Source organism: Podarcis vaucheri, assembly GCF_965113315.1.
Source record: "Podarcis vaucheri genome assembly, chromosome: 7".
In the NCBI taxonomy this organism is placed as follows: Eukaryota; Metazoa; Chordata; class Lepidosauria; order Squamata; family Lacertidae; genus Podarcis; species Podarcis vaucheri.
In genome coordinates this window covers 45,032,001-45,047,891 of record NC_138765.1, presented here as the reverse complement: position 1 = coordinate 45,047,891, position 15,891 = coordinate 45,032,001, and the positions used below count along the sequence as shown (strand labels likewise).

At 41.6% G+C, this 15,891-nt stretch overlaps 1 long non-coding RNA gene across 1 annotated transcript in view; it reads right to left on the bottom strand.

The window, feature by feature from the left end:
* Positions 1-15,891, bottom strand: part of LOC309537525 — an 87,216-nt gene that overhangs the window by 70,360 nt on the left and 965 nt on the right. The window lies entirely within an intron of this gene.

Genomic DNA, 15,891 nt, shown 5'->3' with positions numbered 1-15,891 from the left:
AAGAACATTCTGCTTCTTAAGGAATGGCGTACTGACATTTCCCAGCACATTCCTTTATAAAAAAAACAATGTCATGTACTGTCGTCGCATCAGGAGCATCTGGCTTTGCAGGACCCAGAAAAAAAAATGACTATACTTAAGAGTCGTGGTTTATTATGAAGTGTATCATAGCTGGTTTATAATTACTTCTGAAGAAAATTGCAAGGCAACTTGAACAGCAGCAACACTCAAAGACGTACATTATTAAGGAAGATTAAGGAATTTCTCCCAGGAAAAGAGACTTCAGAGTGACCTAATTGAAGTTTTTAACATTCTCAAGGGAACTAACAGAAATTGGTTCATGCAAATTCTTCACCCTTTCAAAAGAACACAAGTTCTAGAGAACATTATCTTTAAATAAATAAAAAGGAGTTTAAGATCAAAAAGAAATAAGAAGAATAATGTAGGATAATTTGGCTTGGCTTGGGCAGACTCTTCTGGGTCATTTGTTTTACCTCCCCACCCTCCACCCCAAAGATGTAGTGTGCTACATCACATAAGAAATGCAGTTTGTAACTTTTTATTTATTTGGCAACTTTGGAAAGCACTGCAGACATACTTCTCCCTTACATTAAAGTAGGGATGCTGAATAATTTCATTCGGTCCATATTATTAAGCAAACTCTCCTGATTTGTGCTCCTGGGTTAGTATTTTATTCATTTTGTCATCATCATCACCATCCTACCCTTCCTCCTAAAGCAGTCCAGGGCAAAACACACACATGTGATGAAACTATATAAAACCAATTCCATTATAGACACAGACTGGGAAAGATCTTTACTTAAAAGGCTCAACTTGAGGGAGGAATGTCTTCAGCAGGTCGCCAAAATATAGCAGAGATGGCACAATACAGTTTTTGAGTAGAGTAAGTATGAAAATGTATATTTTCAGGATAATAGGCATATAAAAGCACATAATTTAGGGTAAAATATTTACAAAAACAATATGAATGTTCCCTCCAATCACAGGTTGACATGCAAATAGGACGGAATGGACCTATGAATATATACATGCAAAACTGAGTTCTGCAGTGGCAAAACTGAGTCTGAGGAAGAAGCAGACAGCCAGGACCACCCTCTGGACTGATTGTAAGTAAGAAGGCAGGTGGTTTGGAGGAATCAAGACTGAGGCTGGTTAGGCAGTGTCCCATATGCCCTAATGGACCAGCGTCTACTGACAGCAATGTAGCTTCTCATCTTGCTAAGAAAGGACAGGAACACATACAGCTCACAGAGCAGAGAGATGTGAAAGTGTCTCTTACTAGGTTGTGGATAAACATAAAGAGCAGGAAGCATAATGTACTTGCACTTCCTGTTTTCTCACATTACACAATGCCTGAAGCCACTTTTGGATCTCAGGTCTTGGAACCAGGCTTTTCAAGACTCTGGATACAAGTTATGCAGCAGCTCAGATACTGCAAAATTACCCTAATTAACGTGAAATGGGGTACAAAGGTGGGGCAACCAAACAGTCTGTTTGCTTTGATCTCAAACATTCAGCTCAGCCTAGGGCCAGTTTTCCTTAACTGATGATACTATGGCATCGCAAATCACAAGTGAAGGTGAAACTGACCAGAACAAAGGCAAAATTGGGAGATTCTTTTTCAAAGCCAGAGGGAAGGAGATCACCTTGAACACAGGGTGTCTCCTTCCCCAAATAGGGAGAGTTTTCAGTTTAGGTCTGTAGCTTGTGATTTTATGGTGTGAGCCCACAATGCTTCAGACACAAGGTGGTGAAAGAAAACACAGTCACACGGTGCCTGTTATTAAGGGGAATAAACATACACTCAACTAATCTTTAAAGAAAATAGTATTTCAGATTTTTCACAAGATAAAATAAGCAGGTACAAAGCAAAATCACTTGGAAATTATATCTTGGGTAAGAAGGTTTGGTTTTGCAAAAGGCCTTTTGCACATTATGAAATACAGGACAAACAAGTGCAACACATTCATCTCTTAAAGCTGTGTGATAATTGTCACAGAAGAGCAATTCAGTTCATCAACCCTCAAGGTTTCTTTCATTGATTAATTTTTTACATGTTTCACCATGGCTATCCAAAACAGGGGTAACAAACATGTAAGAATAAGTCCATGAAAATGTGTAAAGAAAAAAAAATCAAACCCTAAGTATAGTTAATAAATAAAATGGGTTTATCCAGAAGGAGTTCTGTCAGGTTTAGAACACTAAATTAATTATCTATCCAAGTCATTGGAAGTGTGAGTGAGTGTTTATTGCTCACCAAACATTTGTGTTGTTTTGAGGGTTTCTGTTCCTTTGGTTATTATTTCTTGCTGCCATTTTCATTTTTCTTTGTTACTTTTGTTCTTGTAATCCTCATTTGTCCACAGTTCTCCTTAGTCTGATTGTCTGTGATAAGTTCATGTAATATATTTATGGCTGTCCATGATGCCATCACATCATGGCATCACCTGCAAAATCATGTGGACCACCACATCCAATAGGCACCTTGGAAAGTCTGGGGAAAATGAAGCTGAGGGACAACGAATATGGTAACAAAACGAACTGCATCACAACAACACACAAGTGTGTTTGGAGCAAGTACTTTAAAACTGTTGAAAATGGGAGGCACCTTTAGATTAGCCTAGGACAGGCTTCCTCAGCCTTGGCCCTTCAGATGTTTGGAGAATACAATTCCCATCATCCCTGACCACTGGTTCTGCTAGCTAGGGATCATGGGAGTTGTAGGCCAAAAAATCTGGAGGGCCGAGGTTGAGGAAGCCTGGCCTAGGATAATTTGTCATTTTGAAGCTCATCAACATGTCAACAGAAGTAAATTATTTTTCTGTGAAATCATCTATAACTTGAACTTAGTGTCCACTGAAATCAGTGGACAATAGTCATAATTATTCACTTGTCCTACTAAGTTCAGTGGGACTTACAGTCAACTAACAGTCTGGATCCAATCCATAGTATATTTTAGGTAATGATGCATATAGCTCTAGCCAAATCCAGGTCAACATCAGTACACCTATGCATGGAAATTATGCTGTCTTTGAGTCAGAGCAGGCCCACTTAAAGGAAAGGACCTAAGTTAGCCATGTCCATCAATTCTGCTCTGAGTAGAACTCAGAGTAGAACTCAATGGGTACAAACCCATTGAACTGAATGAAAATTAGTTTCTGACCTGGTAATGGCGGTGTATCTATAGAGAAAGGAAATTGCTGGCTTCTCAGTCATATTAAGAAAAATGAGAAGGGTCAATCACTATTGGGGTCCATTCCTAATAAATGGTTGTTGTTGTTATTCCCATTGGACGGTTTCCCAACCACTCAAAATCACCAACAAGTAGATGTCCACACCTTAGTGAATCTGTCTCTCTTGTCTGAAATGTTGGTCCCTTTTGTAAGACTTCTGACCAAAGAGAAAAGCAAAACAAGTTCTGTTGTGAATATCACGGAATCACTTCAAGATCAGGGCGAGGTCCACTCATTAATGAATGTCATTTGAGATAATTAAGTAGCCCTTTCTGGCTGGTTGGACACAGAGGATGCAAAATGTTTACTGGAAATCCCGTGGGAAGCCTGGAAGGCTTGGCCTCCAAATAATGTTTCAATTTGTTCCAAACTGGGTATCTTGGAGGCTGGTGGCAATGGCTGGAGGCAATGGCTGTGCAGAATCAGCCTGAGGGATCTCAGACCTGCTAATCTCTGGTAGGTAATTATATTCTGACTGAGGCTAAATTAACAAATATATAATTTGCCAGTTTAGATCTCCTCCTTATTACAGAGGTGTAGGAAGTAGTACCTATAATACTGCCTTTCCCAGGCTCCCTTTTATACCTCCAAGGCTTGATGCAAGTTATTAATGCTTCCATCTTACAGAAGGGGAGCCATGATAGTTTGCTGCAGCACAAACAAAGAGGCAATTCTTAAATCACAATACCCAGTCAATGAAGTAGACCAAAAAAGCAGGTCAAAGAAAGCCTGGTACCCAAAAATAATCTACGATAGGACAGACTCCACACAGAAAGTGACAGAACACCACTTGCAAAGTACAACTGCCAGGTCAAACTGCTCCAATGGATGCACTGATGACGAGGGAAGGGTTGCCATATTTCAAAAAGTAAAAACCAGGACACCCACAACGACCTTTTATTTTTATTTTTATGAAACCACTGAAATTGTTGACCCACAATTTTCCGATTGACTTGCCTAAGATCTATGACAAAGCACTGCCTTTCGGAAATTCTCCCCAGACGTCAATTACGCCTTTGAAATCCCAGTAATGTCTGGAAAAATCTGGATGTATGGCAGCCCTAAGAGCCTAGGGATACCAAACCAGCACCCATGGGTGCACTTGCACCAACCAGTTAACACCTTCCTTGCTGCCCCGAGGAGTACCATTCTCCCCCTGCTGCAAGTTGATTTGTGAAAAAAGTAATCTATTCTCACCCCTTCCCGCCTTATTTTACCTCCACAACAACCCTATGAGGCAGGTTAAGCTGAGAGAGAGTGACTGGCCACCAAAAAGCTTAACGGTTTAGAAGGGACTTGACCTCTGCTCTCCCAGGAGCCAACACCATGAATGGAAGCTTAAGCACCAAAACACCTACAATTTGGAACTTCCTCACCTTAAATATGAGACAGGCACTGTCTTGATTATATTTTTGGTGCCTATTAAAGATCTTCCTTTTCCAAACAATCCTCATTTTAAGTGGAGTTTTCTACCCCACTCTATACTGGACTTGAAATGTGTGTGTTTATCACTTTGGGATGTTTTGTGGGAAATGTTTCAGAATTAATTAAACTAACAATCCACCGTAGCTTGTGCAGACTGACCCTATGCATGCAAGCCTTGTTGAGTTCAAGTGAGCCTAGGCACCCTTTCTCCATGTGCAGGCAAGGCTGTATTAGATTTGCTTCTGAGTAAACATGCACAAGACCGCTTTCCAGCTTCTGTCTCTTTCTCTCCCCCTCCTTTCTGCATTACATGAGAGGGACAATCCTGTGAAGTACGTTATGCTGAGAGACAATGATTGTCTCAGGGTTGCTCACTGAGCTTCATGGCTGAGTGTGGATTTGAACCCGGGTCTCCTTAGTCTTAGAACATCACTCTAATTGCTGCATCATATTGGTATAACCTTGTAATGCAATGTCTTTGAGAATTCCCCTCTTTCTAAGCAGAGATTTTATGTTTGTAGGTTAATTCATTGGCAAGTAGTTTGTCCTGCTAAAGCTATTGCATGTATATTCCCATACATAGTAACACAAGCCAACTTGGATATTGCTGACCAGGTAACCTATCTGTCCCTTGACGCATGCATTTGCTAAATATTTTCACTCTCAGACAATAGAGATTTGTATTCTTAAGCCTCTGCATTAATCTCAGGGACATGGAGACTCAAGTTCCCCTCCTACTGTGAAATGCATTTTATACCACACTCCAGTGTTGATGTTTTACCAAAAATTTAAAATGACCTTATTGTTCCCCACTCCATCCTAACATTCATGGGGAAATAAGGCAAAGAAGCTAATTAAGAAATAAAGATTTTGGTCTTCTGCACTTATGCTTGCTTTCCTTTCTAATAAAATATTTAAGCTAAATTGAATTTAACTTAACTCGATGACTGTTTAACCTTAGCAGTCATCAGTTTACTGCAGTTATTTCCAGAGTGTTTTTTAAAAATAGAAAAAAAAAGCTTAAACATCTTTGGCACTTTACCAAAAATGCTCTGGCATCCTCTCTTTGACTGTGAGTTTATAATTCCTGATTCACCGGTGCAATAGTTTAAGGAAAGCAATTTTACAATATTTTTCATTTATAAGAAAACAGATGGAGACGAACGTATCTGCAATTGGGGCTTGCTCAGTTTAATTTATTTCTCAGAGTAAAGTAAAAGATAACTGTGAGGTTGGCACAAGCCAAATTCCATAATGGCATTGCTTGCAAATTATATATATATATATTTGAGATTACTGTCATGGAGAGAAGCAATTCAGTGTCACTAAGGCATCCCCTTCCCCCATGCAGGCTAAACACTCTCCTTCTTCATTTCCAAATGCTGTCTTTCAAAGAAGAGCTACCCCACAAAGAGAATTAAATTTAACCTCCTCTCTGCAACTTGCTGCAAAACAAACAAACTTCCTAAAGTGACATTTCCATTAGACTTGTGTCTCTTTGTTTTTTTAATGGGAGAGGGATGAAAATTACTGTCACATCGGCATATTGTGAAAATGTCATTTGCAGTGAGGAAAAATCCTCACATGCTGTATTAGTCTTCAGAGCCTTTCATTTCATTCATTCTGACTAACACAGTAGGAAACTCACAGCCCATCAGGGACCTATTGAGGCAGGAACCATTGCGAGCTGCTTTTTTATTTTTTTAGAAACAAAAATGATGTTTATTTCCAATGTTTCCTCTAAAATGCTGAAGGTGGTGACTACAGTTCTTCCCCGACCCCCTTTTAAACAAAATCCTCACAACAACCCTCCAAGGTTGGTTAAACTGAGAGATGGTGATTGACCCAAACTCACCCAGCCAAGGAATTTCATGGCTGAGAAGGGGGTAGAACCTGGGTTTCCTAATCTGACACTGCACCACACTGCCTTTCCACATGTTGTCTTGAGAATGAATCTTGCTTTGCCAGATAATAGAGGAGACAAGAATAACATGAAGCCTGCAGCTTCTGGGTAAGGTAACCCTTTAGCCTCCTTTGGTCTCAAGGAGACAGAAGGGGACCCTCTCCCTCACTAGAGGGGGCCACAAAGCTTCTTTTTCTGCCATCTGTATGCAGCTTTCTAGCCACACCCACTGCCTCCATTATCTTGCTCATGAGTAGGCCCACAAGCAGGTTACTGCTCATGCTTGGCAGGGGGTTGGACTCGATGGCCCTTGTGGTCTCTTCCAACTCTATGATTCTATGATTCTAGGAAGCATTCAGCAAGGTTGAATTTCCCAGATTAGGCAGTCGGGATTATTGCCCGGGTGGAAAATCACTGAGTGTCCTGGAAAATCCTGGGCGTTTGGCAACCCATGTTGACTACTTTGCATCTCCATTTACACAGATCAGGTAGGAGGTAAGATCTTTGTAAGATCTTTGCCTAATTCCACGTAGAGCTGAAGAGACAGTATTGGATTAGATAAACAAATGATATAAGGCAGCTTCCTTTTTCTCCTTTTGTTATAACACTAGAACATAGGTCAAGCACATCAGGCCGAATGTTGGAAGATTCAGGACAGACAAAAGGAAGTACTTCATTGTACAGCACAGAGCTGGACTATAGGATCTGATCTGACAAGAGGTGGTGATGCCCATCAGTTTGGATGGATTTAGAAGGGAGGCTTGGCAGATGACCCTATCAGTGGCTACTAACCTTGAACAAATAAGGGGTTAGGGTTTGGACTCCACATTCTGATATGTGTTTTAAAAAATACTCATTGGAGCCCTTAACACCTTAAAGTTTATCTAGTTCTGGCTTAAGAGACTTCTGGACAAGGACAGTATTGGCCAGAGCCAAATCTGAATCTGCTACAGACCAAACACAGACATTGAGGACCAAAGACAGAGGCAGCAGGATGAGAATGGACTAGCAAGGAATGAACCTACCACCCCAACCCCCCCCCCAGCTGCTCCAACATTCTGGAATTTTGCAGACAACCAACTTGCTTGGTCTACTTCTGGGAGTAAGTTATTGCTCCACGTACTGAAAGGGCAGCATGTGTATATTCTCAAAATATTTTATTGGGACCACTTTAGAGGTCACCTGCAGTGGCATGGTTGCTTGGCATTGCTTCCAAGCCATTCCAAGTTCCACCCATGTGGTTAAACTGAACTTGTATGCTTACACAGCATGGCAGTAAACGGGGGTTGGGTTATTTTTCATGTTATAAAAACATGCATATGCCACTAAACCATGAGGGTGGAAGCCTTATACATTCCTGGAGTGGTGTGGGAGCAGTCATGGAGGGGAAGCAACTATATGGGCACCAGATAATGTATAAAGCAGCCTTGAGTGATTCAAAGTCAGGATCCTGGACCACTGCCAATTTGGGTGGCCAAGTGTCCTATATTACAAAGGCCAACCCTCTATTTGAAGGACTATCCAGTCCAAGTTCAGTTTCAAGATAGAGAATGAAAGGAAAGGAAAGTAGGGGCAACTTGAAGTTACCTGTCAACTGTTAGCCCCTGAACAACAGACCAAGCAGGGGCATGGTTACAGTCTCTAAGATGTATAGTATTTCTACTGAAATTATAACCATTAGCAATTATTCCTCTGCACTGAGCTGCGTAAATCAGCACATGCAAATTGTATGCAAATTTGCATGCTTTTTTGTGTATACCCCTTTTTGAGCTGAACTATATTTGTCCAGGAACTGTCTTCCTCGTTTCACCACAGCATCAGCTTTTATTGGTGACTATGGTGTTGAATTAATTTATCTCATATTTTTTATGATAAACACATCACATTAGAATAATACAAACATTATTGTGCAAATTAACATTGTAGTCCAAATTAATAGTCTGCATTATATTTACCAGGGAGTATGGAAAAAGGTCGTGTAGGAGGAGAGTCATATTATGGGCCCTGATTAATCATACTTCATTAGTGCAGACAGGAAGCCATAAAACAAAATTACATTTGTGAGTCAATTGCTGGAAGAAGCAGGGCCAGAGAGTTGTAGTACAAGAATGATCCCCTTTCCTCACTCTTTCTCCCAATGAAACACCTCTGGAACACTCTATAATTGACCATGAAAGAAGCCGCTTTAGATGGGAAGCAGATTAAAAGACTTAAGGAACTTGTTTGCAAAGCTCACCTCCTATCCAGGAGCCAGGCTTGTGCATGAGCTAAAGTTAGGTTAGGTTGTATTAAATTCAAGAATTCAAGAATTGCTTCCCACAACAAGAAGTCTGGAAGCAATTTAAGACAAACAAAATATAGCAATAAAAATCAATAAACGTACTGAAAACCCCACCAAATAAAAAAGAAAATCAAATCATGGATGCTGTCCAAATGCCCAGGAAAACAAAAATGTCTTTTCCTGGTGCCAGAATGATGATGCCAGGCAGGTCTCCTTGGGGATATTATTCCATAGATGGGAGCTACTACAGAAAAAGCCTATGGTTTCACCACCACCCTCTAGACATGCCTTGGAGGTGACATTCAGAGAAGGGCCTCAAAAGATGATCTTAGGACCTGGGAAGGGTCATATGGAGAAAAGGCTGTCATATAGGTACAGTCATACCTCGGGTTGAATGTGCTTCAGGTTGAGCACTTTCGGGTTTCGCTCCATGGCAACCTGGAAGTAACGGAGCATGTTACTTCCGGGTTTCGCCGCTCGCGCATGCGTATACGCTCAAAATGACATCACGCACATGCACGGAAGTGGCAAAACATGACCCGTGCACGCGCAGATGCGCCATTGTGTCTTACGTTCTATTCAGGATGCGAATGGGGCTCCGGAACGGGGCTCCGTTCACATCCCGAGGTACCACTGTATAGGGATCCCAAGATGTATAACACTTTAAAGGTCAAAACCAAAACTTTAAATTCAGCCTAGAAACAAATTGGTAGGCAGTGCAGTCAGGCCAGAACCAATGTTATAGGTCCAGGCCTGTCCCAGCTAAAAATCTAGCCACTGCATTCTACACTAGCTACAGAAGTGACTTGCTTGGTAGGGCGAAGCTGCTATGATGGCTTCCTGGCAGGTGGGTCACAGTTGCTTACTGGGAAGGGGGGGGAGCACCAGGGAGGTTGGCATGGTCAAAATGGAGAAAAGGTATATTTTGTAAAACACCATTCTCCGCTTATCTGGGAACCATGTACAGTATACTCACCCTAGGTGACAAGGTGAAGGGCCATAGCTACATGGTAGAGCAACTGCTTTGTATGCAGAAGGTCCCAGTTTCAATTCCTTGGTATTTCCAAGTAAGGCTGGAAGAGACCTGTATCTGTAACCTGGAGAGCCACTGCCAATTCAGCATAGACAGTCACTCAGCATAAGGCCATCTTCCTATGTGTGGCTATCTACATGGTTACATCTCTCTTTCAGTATCTGAGAGTCTTTACACATCTTAGGTGGGCTCTTTAGCTTAAGCCATTTGGTGCTATACTGCATTTCATCTCAAAAGCCTTTACTGTGTTCAATGGTGGTTATCCTTGTAGGAGATCTGTAACTGCTTTCCATCTGATGAACAGGAGGCCTTAAAAGTTCAGTGTGTTTGTGCGTGTGTTCTTGGTTTGGGGGCTGCTTGTCTTCCTTTCCTTTCCTTTTTTAAACGTGTCATCATGATATATGGGCATTGCACTCATTGCGGCTTGTCAGGCTAGATCAGGCTGCATCTTGTCACACAGAGAAACAAATGAAGGCAATATGACTGAGTTGCAGATACATATCACAGGCCATTATAAAGTTAATAAAAACTTTCTTTGATGGGAAGTGCATTTGATGTGTTCTCTGAATGTGCCTCGGATCATGTTGCCTTCTCCCCCCGCCACAAGCCAGAATCTCCAAATCTTTCATTCTTCCATTTAAAGTACTTAACTGGTTGAATTCCATGCTACTGAGGCATGCACCAAACCACCCTGTCCCTGATTCCACCCCTCTCCTTTTTCTTCTCCCCACTGAGCCACACTGTTGTTGAGGATACTGCAGAAAAGCAAAACAAAATTCTAATGAAGGTGATATTGTAATAAAAAGAAGTATATTACAATGTTAACATTTATTAATATTAATGAGATTACTATGGCTTCTTATTCATATCTGTATTAATTGACTTGACAACTGGCAGAGGGAGCCTGAGAAAATGAATGCATAAGCAGGAAGTAGAGACAGCAACTCTTTGACATTTATAGAAGGGAAGGGTGCCTCTTAAGTGTAAAAGATGAGTGAACTGGTTTTAGTGGGGGAAAGAGGGATCTGAAGGATGGACCAACCAGGATTGGAGGCAATGTGTCTCTGAATGCCACTTGCTGGGAGTGCTAGTGGGGATTCAGTTTGCATTTAAAGGTGAGCGTACCTAATTTGTACTTTCTGAAACAGTTTGTGAACCAAAAACACGCGCATCCTTCAAAATTCGCACTTCTCCGAATTTTTCCATGCAGTTCTCCAGCCAAGTAATGTATGCACAAATGCAAAAGCAAGTTTGAAAAGCATATATCACTGAAAATGACATACACAAATGCATTTAAATAGGCCAAATTGCATGCAGAAATTTGTACTAAAATGCTGGTGATTGTTCGCGAGGCTTTCAAAAAGAATTGCAAACTGACGTGGAAATTTGCGGTACTGGATTAAAGATTGGGAAAATGAGAAACAAAGAAATCAAAGCTTGTCAAATTTGCCCATCCCCAGCTGTTATGCTATGCTGTTATGTTATGTTATGCTCAGGTCCTGCTTGCAAGCTCCCTGTAGGCATCCAATTGGCCATTGTGAGAACCAGATGCTGGACTAGATAGGCCTTTGACCTGATCCAGAAGGGCTCTTCCTATGCTATTATGATTCATTTTTTAGAGTCACAGAACTGTAGAGTTGGAAGAGACTCTGAGGATAATCTAATCCAACCTCCTGCAATGCAGGAATATACAGCTGTCCCATATGGGGATCTAACCTGCAACCTTGGTTTTAATGCCAGTCACTCTTTTGATTTGGTTCACCTGGTTCATACATTACTTTTATATATATATTTAAAAGAAGCATGAATTTTAGATGAGAATTTTCTATCTTGCAAATCAGGAGCAGGCAGACATCAGGCTAGTGGGTTCTGTTCTGTCTTCAAGTGAGAACCACCAAATCTGGCCTGCTTCCAATTATTAATAATTAAAGAATTCTGAGAACAGGAATTTGTTCTGAGTACCAGAACTCAATGGAGCTCACAGCCTCAGACATATATCTACTCCCAATTATAATAAGTTTTCTTCATTTCATCAAAATTTATGGTGACAGAGGGATGGTCGTTCTGCTGCTATTGTTAAAAAACCGGAAATCAGAAATCCTTGTCAATCACCCAGAAAATCTGGTCACAAGCACACTATACATTTAAAACACTCTTATACACCACTTTAACAGCAATGAAGAATCCTGGAAACTATGGCTTTCTAAGGGCGCTGGGAATTTGTGAGGTGAGAACCCTTAACAAACTACAGTTCCCAGGATTCTCTGGGAGAAGCCATGACTGTAAAAGTGGTGTAAGAGTGCCTTAAATGTACTGTGCTGATGTGTACAGGGTGTATACAGGGCCCATGATACATGCAGTCTGTATGCATGTGGACTCTTTTGCATCATCACTTTCACATAAGTTTGTGTGAGTGGAAGCAGGGCCTGTGGGCATGATCCTCCTCTTGCCTCTGTTCAATTGAACATGTGAAAGGGGCTTCTATGCCTCCCAGTTCAAGCTGCATGATGCTATCTCCTGGTTGCCCCCACCTCAGTTGGGCACTGTGTTGCAAAGGCTGGAGAGATTCCCCCCAAATCAGGAAGCCATTATTATTCTTGATGAAACATCTGTCAACCTCTAAGATGAACATCCATCAATTTCTGAGCAGTTAACCCAACAAAGACTAGTACCCACTATTTTGCTCTGTTTCAGCAATCAACAGGGAGCTTATGTTAAAGTTACTACATAAGTAGTACCTCACACTGTGTAGGCTGTAATACTTGAACCCTGATTCCTTGCCGAATGTAGGCAGGGTTGCTAGGCAATAGGGACATATTTACATCTATGGTGGGAATATCCAAAAACCAAAGCTTTAAGGGTTATTGTTTTCTAATTAATTGGATCAATTGTTTTTGGCTATACATAGCCTGAAGATTATTGTATGCATTTTTTTATACTTGCCTAGTTTTGGTCTTTGTTTGTGCTTGTGCCTGCCCCCCCCCCCCCATTATGATATGATTTTTTAAAACTTTTTAAAACTTAGCTGTGTGAATTATTGTGTAATTGATCTCAATAAAAATCTATACAAAAGAGAAAATGAAACAAAGAGATGCAGCAACATTATCTCTTTTACAAAAGCAAGAAGCAAACTGCTTTGAGCCTAGGGAATCGTACCAAAATTTCATTCTTAAACAAAAAACATTATTTCCTTTTTCAACCTTTGATTTATAGAATTGGGATAATTTCATTTCTCACTGGTTTTTCAGAGGTTAAAGCATTTTAAGATGTTAAATAAATAATATCAATAAGACTATTATGGGGAACTGGGCTACATTCTAGGGGAGCCAGGTTGTTCAGGAAGTACCTGGGAGGTTGTTCCACAGCACCTGAACTATGCTGTGCCTTGGTAACTGAAGCTTACAGGAAGTTTTGGATGAAGTTATATAAGTACAACTACAGTATATATGCAATGCCTCTTTTGTTTAATATATGCAACTTGCAAAAGTATGAAGTGGCCACAGCCTTCATTTTTCCAGCCAGTTGGATGGAGACAGATTTAAGAGAGATACCTCAAAAGGTGTTCTATTAGGCAAATTTACAGGGCTCAATGATTAATTATACCCATAATAATCCACTCCCATAGCCACAGGCCCAAAGCGGCTATTACTCAGAATATAAATACCAGCCTCTTTCTCACAGGCAACTCAAGACACCATGGAGTCTGCATTAGTGAAAAACCCTTGGAAAACATTCAGTGACTTTCCCATTCATACTAATCTCAGGAATAAAATTACAGTCTGGAGCTGCATGGAAGGGAAGGGCCATGGCTCAGTGGCAGAGCATGTGCCTTCCATGGAGGCTACCTCAGGTTAAATCTGAAGCATCTCCAGGGAGGATGAGGAAAAGAAGTGCCTCACCAGGTGGGGCAAAGCTGTTATGCTAGCTTCTTGGCAGGTCGGTCCCTGTTGCCTAGTGGGTAGAAAGGGGAGGCAGAGGGGAGGCAGGTGTGGTGTAAACACAGCAGCAGGGACGGCATATTGGCCTCACTAGTCTGTTTGCACCATGCCAACACACATTTCTATGCATGTTTTAAGAGTCACTGCCCACTCTCCTCTCAGGGATTTAACTTCTCATGTCTTCCAGGGGAGGGGAATGAAATCTGAACAACTCAAACACATAATGTATGCACATTAACCATATTTTTGAACATGGTATCCCAGCATGGCCACAAGATGCCAAACTGGGACATTGTCTTAGCAGAAACAGGTGCCAGAAAGTGGGGGTTATCCCTGGGAAATAGGAGAGAGTTGGGAGCATACATGTACATGTGTGCCAGTCCCACCCCGCAGGAAGAATTTACCTCCAGATTCTTCCAGATGTTCTGCCTGAGCAGGATGATTCAAACTCACAGCAAGTTTCCCTCTGGGCAATATTCGGTGGCAACTATAGGCAAGAAATTACCATTGCCAAGAAACTCTGGTTATAGGGAATGAGCTTTCTACTGTGGAATCTGCCTTTAGCCTTTGGAGCATGGTAGTGCAATTAGGCTCATAACCAGAAATGCTGTGGCAAGAGGAGGTCTAAGGGTGTCTGGGGGTGGAGTGAGGTAAATCAAAGCAAAGAAGTAAGAATCTAAATATCCAGAGCTTAATAAAGTTATTTATCCATTTAGTTGTTACCTGGATAAATTCCTCCCTCCAGAAGGAGCCCAGGGTGATGTACAATAAAAGATTAAAAACAACCAAATACATCAAATAGATAAAATAGAAAAGAATGAAGCCATTAAATCACAGAATTCAGTTGCAGCCATTGGTTATTAACCCAGCAGCATTTCATTTTCTAAAAAGCCATAGTAAACAAGGAAATCTTCAGGTGGTGTTTGAATGTAAAAAAATGAGGAATTAAAGCAAATGCAACTCCTGGGGGGAGGTGTTCCGATGTCAGGGGGCCAGGATAAAGAAGACCCTGTCACACAATTTGAACCATAAGTCTTAGTGGAGTCCACAAGCAGAATATCCTCCCACCTGACCTTAGGGATTGGGTTGGCTGGTATTGGAGGAAGCATCCTGCAACTACTGGGACCTTGAGCTCTTTAGGCTTCACAAACCAACACCTTGAGTCAGTCTGGTACCACACAGCCAGTTATGTCCCTGCATTCCATATTGAGTAAATGTAGTTAAGAAAATGTAAAACGACATGTCTAGTGACTATCAGTTGTCTCAGTCCCTTTGTATTCATTAGCCGGAGCAATGGAAGATTTTCGTGGTAGAACAAAAAAACAACATGGCTAATTTGGTCCCTTAACCTGGCAGTTGGGTAGAATTGCTTCACAAATAAAAGGTTCAGCGCTTAAAAGAAAGATACTAAGGCTAAAGCAACTCCTCCATGAGGAAAAGTTACAACGTTTAGGGCTTTTGCTTAACAGAGCAAGAAAGGCAACTCACCACCTGGCGCAGGGCAGGGCCTTACATGTCTTATAGGAACTGCTGCTGTGGCTACCACCCAGGAGGACTCCCCTGCTCAGTACCTGAGGGCCCCAGTCCTGCAACTCACCCCCTGGCCCAGGGCGGGGCCTGATGGGCTCTATAGGGGATTACTGTCGCTGCTGCCGCTGGGCAGAGAAGGCTCCATTTTGTTTTGTAGTTTGTTTTTTGTTTAAATTGCTGTTATTTTTTACCTATGTCATTTTAAACTGTGATATTAATGCTGTATTCTTAGTTTTAGATTTTGATTTATGTGGAAATTGGTTCCCATTTGGTTGTGTATTTTTTGATGTGGTTTATTTACTGTTTGTAGGGACGCGGGTGGCGCTGTGGGTAAAACCTCAGTGCCTAGGACTTGCCGATCATTAGGTCGGCGGTTCGAATCCCCGCAGTGGGGTGCACTCCCGTCGTTAGGTCCCAGCACCTGCCAACCTAGCAGTTCGAAAGCACCCCTGGGCGCAAGTAGATAAATAGGGACCGCTTACTAGCGGGAAGGTAAACGGCGTTTCCGTGTGCGGCACTGGCTCGCC